The 5,160-nt window shown below is 39.3% G+C and overlaps 1 pseudogene; it reads right to left on the bottom strand.

Moving 5' to 3' along the window:
* Positions 1-3,184: 3,184 nt before the first annotated feature.
* LOC102389398 lies at positions 3,185-4,118 on the bottom strand (annotated as a pseudogene).
* Positions 4,119-5,160: the final 1,042 nt, after the last annotated feature.

Here is a 5,160-nt window from a genome sequence, read left to right as displayed (position 1 = left end):
AGAGATTGTCTTTTCTCCATTGTATATTCTTGCCTCCTTTGTCAAAGATAAGGTGTCCATAGGTACATGGACTTATCTCTGAGCTTTCTATTTTGTTCAATTGATCTATATTCCTGTCTTTGTGCCAGTACCGTACTGTCTTGATGACTGTGGCTTTGTAGTAGAGCCTGAAGTCAGGCAGGTTGATTCCTCCAGTTCCATTCTTCTTTCTCAAGATTGCTTTGGCTATTCGAGGTTTTTTGTATTTCCATACAAATTCTGAAATTATTTGTTCTAGTTCTGTGAAAAATACCATTGATAGCTTGATAGGTATTGCATTGAATCTATAGATTGCTTTGGGTAGTATACTCATTTTCACTATATTGATTCTTCCAATCCATGAACACCATATATTTCTCCATCTATTAATGTCCTCTTTGATTTCTTTCACCAGTGTTTTATAGTTTTCTCTATATAGGTCTTTTATTTCTTTAGGTAGATATATTCCTAAGTAGTGTATTCTTTTCATTGCAATGGTGAATGGAATTGTTTCCTTAATTTCTCTATTTTCTCATTTTTAGTGTATAGGAATGCAAGGGATTTCTGTGTGTTGATTTTATATCCTGCAACTTTACTATATTCATTGATTAGCTCTAGTAATTTTCTGGTGGAGTCTTTAGGGTTTTCTATGTAGAGGATCATGTCATCTGCAAACAGTGAGAGTTTTACTTCTTTTCCAATTTGGATTCCTTTTATTTCTTTTTCTGCTCTGATTGCTGTGGCCAAAACTTCCAAAACTATGTTGAATAATAGTGGTGAGAGTGGGCACCCTTGTCTTGTTCCTGACTTTAGGGGAAATGCTTTCAGCTTTTCACCATTGAGGATAATGTTTGCTGTGGGTTTGTCATATATAGCTTTTATTATGTTGAGGTATGTTCTTTCTATTCCTGCTTTCTGGAGGGTTTTTTTTTTTTTATCATAAATGAATATTGAATTTTGTCAAAGGCTTTCTCTGCATCTATTGAGATAATCATATGGCTTTTATTTTTCAATTTGTTAATGTGGTGTATTACATTGATTGATTTGAGGATATTGAAGAATCCTTGCATCCCTGGGATAAAGCCCACTTGGTCATGATGTATGATCTTTTTAATGTGTTGTTGGATTCTGTTTGCTAGAAGTTTGTTAAGGATTTTTGCATGTTGTAATTTTTAAACTTTTTAAATATCATTTTTATGCTGTCTTTGTGTTACTTTGTTTTCTGTCTTTTGTTTGTGAGAAAAATCTCCTGCTCTCTTTATACTCTAAAGAACATTAAATACCAGATAATAATATACCATCTATACAGAAGTAAAATGATGAGAACTCCCAAATTCTACAATTAGGAGTTTTCATTTATATGTAGTGTTGGTGGTATAGTGGTGAGCATAAGTACCTTCCAAAATAAAGAGATTCACAGACATGCAGTATTTAGATTTAATAATGCCGATTTCTTTAAGAAAATCTAGATTAGTGCACATTACAACAAAATAAAAGCAGAATGAAATAAAGAACTTATAAATAATGATGGGTAAAACTCAAATGTTGGGTATTAGTGCTCTAATGCTCTATATGTTCATTTCATTTAATACTCACAGTGTCTTTATAATGTAGATATTATTGCTATATTATTTATAGGAAATTGACACAGAAAAGTTAAGTAATTTACTGGAGTCATAAAGCTTGTATGGGCAGAGCAAGTGTATGAATATAGGCACCTGGGATCTTAAGGCAATGCACCTAACCATTGTGCTCTAATGAAAAGGGAAGTAAAACTGGATAAATGTTCTGTAAAAGGAATACTTGTCAGTACTAAATAATTTTAAAATGAGAATGAGACCAAAGAACTATAGAAATTATGACTAAACTCCATAATATAATTGATTAAAAAGTCACATCTCATGTTTAGTCACTTGGTCGTGCATCCCCATGGACTGTAGCCCACCAGGCTCCTCTGTTCATGGGATTTCCCAGGCAAGAATCCTGGATTGGGTTGTCATTTCCTTCTTCAGGGGATCTTCCTAACCCAGGGACTGAACTCATGTCCTTTTGTCTCCTGCATTGCAGGTGGATTCTTTACCACTAAGCCATTGGAGAAGCCCCTCCCTCAAAAAAAAGTCACATAATGTAAAGCAATAATTCATGAATGATACCAAGAAACAATAATCCCAGAAAGTAGGAAAAAAAAAAAAAAAGCAGGAAGGGAGTGAATTACAGTGGCAGAGAGAAGATAGAGACTGTTAAAGTAAAATAAATCTGTAATCTTTCATGGGAGCTTTCAACATGCTTTGTTCTTATGGTTTAAATTCATAAGTATATATTTAAGATGTCCAAAATTATAAAGAGAAAATAAAAATAGTTAAATACCATGAGTGAATGAAGTCGCTCAGTCATGGCCGACTCTTTGCAACCCCGTGGACTGTAGCCTACAAGCCTCCTCTGTCCATGGAATTTTCCAGGCATTAGTACTGGAGTGGGTTGCCATTTCCTTCTCCAGGGGATCTTCCCGACCCAGGGATCGAACCCAGGTCTCCCGCATTGCAGGAAGACACTTTACCATCTGAGCCACCAGGGAAGTCCAGTTAAATACCATAGAGGACTATAAATTGAATAAAATCCTTAATAAAGTTGATCAGTAAGACAAAAAACAAAGTGTCAAAATAAAATACATAAATGATTAATTCAGGAGATACAACATCTAACTGAATTCTAGAAAGAAAGTGATGGTGGTTGTGTGAGAGGGTAGAAGGAAAAACAGGCCAGAGGGTAGAAAGAAAAACAGATAAAAACCAGATAAAATTTCTTGCATTTTTCATTCTCAGTATAGTTGGGGAGAGGAGAGGGTGGTAGAGGGCTCCCTTAGAGTTGAGTGAATGAAGTCGCTCAGTCATCTCCGGCTCTTTGCGACCCTAAGGACTGTAGCCTACAAGGCTCCTCTGTCCATGGAATTTTCCAGGCAAGAGTACTGGAGTGGGTTGCCATTTCCTTCTCCAGGGGATCTTCCCGACCCAGGGATCGAACCCAGGTCTCCCGCATTGCAGGCAGACGCTTTACCATCTGAGCCACCAAGGAAGTCCTCCCTTACAGTTAGTGGTCTAGAATTCTACCTTAAGTTCAAGTACTTGGCAACACAAACTCATTTTCTTTTATTCTATGTTCCTGTTCACTACTTAAAATATTGCAGGTATTTCCCTAATGTCCTTTTCACAGCTGCCTTCACCTCCATGTTCTTTAGGCTGTAGATGAGGGGGTTCAGCATGGGTGTGACTGCACTGTACTGCAAGGATGAGAGCAAATCTAGGGAGGAACCGGAAGTGGGCATGAGATAGCGAATGAAACCGGACCCAAAGAACAGGATTACTGCAATGAGGTGGGAGGAGCAGGTGGAGAAGGCCTTGCTTCTGCCTGTGGTGGAGCTGATGCTCAGGATAGTGGAGACAATGCGAGCATAGGAGAAGAAGACTGGGAGGAAGGTTCCAAGACCATGTAGTAAGATGGAGAAGATCAGGATGTCGATATTGATGGAGATATCAGAGCAAGACAGAGGGAAGAGGGAGGGCAGCTCACAGGTGTAGTGGTGGATGGTTTGTGCCTCACAGAAGTCCAGGTTAACAGCCAAAAGCACAATGATGACTGAATTGAGAGGCCAGGCCCCATGAGGCCAGTATAAGCTTTACACAGAGCTGGGTGCTCATCAGCTGGCCATAGAGCAGCGGGTGGCAGATGGCGGCACAGCGGTCATAGGCCATCATTGAGAGAAGAAAAGCTTCAGTCCCTGCAGTGATAAACACAAAGAAGACCTGAGTCAGGCAGCCCTCGACAGAGATCGTTTTCTTCTCAGACAGCAGGTCCTTCAGGAGCTTGGGCACAGTGACAGAAGAGAAGCAGAGGTCTAGGAATGATAGATTACTCAAGAAGAAGTACATGGGCGTGTGGAGGTGGGAGTCAGCCCTGATCACCAGCAGCATCGTCAGGTTCCCCATCATGGTCAGGAGGTAAATCACCAGGAAGAGCACAAAGAGCAGAGCCTGGATGTGGGGGTCGTCTGACAGCCCAGTGAGGATAAACTCGGTGATGGTGCTGCGGTTCCTCAAGGCCATTTGTGGAGGCTGTTTCCTTGAAATAAAATAGAGAGATGAGATGTCCTGTCTTTTTCAGAGTTTCACTCCTCTTATTATACATTCCTCTCTACTCTGCCTAGATTCTGTGCTCAGACATCTCAAAGCTGCCCTATCTGTATCTCAGTAAGTGTTTTCATCCTGTTTTGTTATCACTTCTCTTGGGTCTCAGTCTTCACATACCTCAGAGATTCCTATAAAAATGAATATCTCTGGATTACCTACACATTCATAGTATTTAGATTCTGATCCATCCATTTTACAGTTTAGAAATCCCCAAAATTCTAGCACATATCTGCAGTGATTTTCTAAACCTTTTCTTCTCTTTTCAGTTTCTCAATCATATGTATATTTTTTATTTAAAACCTTACTAAGATTGATGATGTCTCTGAGCAGTCTCATCCTTTAGTCCAGTGGCTTCAGTTACAGTAATGCCTGGCAGCAATATTTCAGTGTTGCCATGCAGTCTATCTGTGTTGCATAGGGGCTACTGTTGTTGAATTTCAAGGATGCTGTTATCTACACAGGTGTGTTGTCTCATGTCATTGCAACACCCTTTGATGCTCTCTCATTTTTTTATAATCCACAAGCGATTTTGCCATTGCTGCAAGAAGCTCTTGCATTCATGTTGTGGATACATTATTCTGTTTTCCCAGGAGGGTCAAAGTGGAAAGAGTCTCATAATTTTCTTTTAAACTTTTATTGCATCCTATTATTCAAAGTATCAGCTGTGTCCAAGAGGACCAGATGGTTAGTAGTTTATGTTAATGATGATACTAAGAACCATTTTGAAGCCTAATTTCTGGCACTACATGGTAAGTCACTGTCTTAGGTGAAGATTCCTGCCTCACTTGGACCTTTCGAGGCTAATTTACAGGTATTCTGTTTTTGTCTGTCAATCCACAGTCTGATCCCATAGTAGTCTTCTGTCTTCCCAAGAACATAATCTTTCTGATTCAGAGAACCCTGTTTCTGACCCTTCCAGCTTGCCAGAAATCCATTACCAGATGCTAATTTATGTCAA

The sequence above is a fragment of the Bubalus bubalis genome, chromosome 4 (assembly GCF_019923935.1).
Source record: "Bubalus bubalis isolate 160015118507 breed Murrah chromosome 4, NDDB_SH_1, whole genome shotgun sequence".
Lineage (NCBI taxonomy): Eukaryota > Metazoa > Chordata > Mammalia > Artiodactyla > Bovidae > Bubalus > Bubalus bubalis.
The sequence above is the reverse complement of the archived record's forward strand: the minus strand, read 5'-3'. Positions and strand labels throughout refer to the sequence as shown.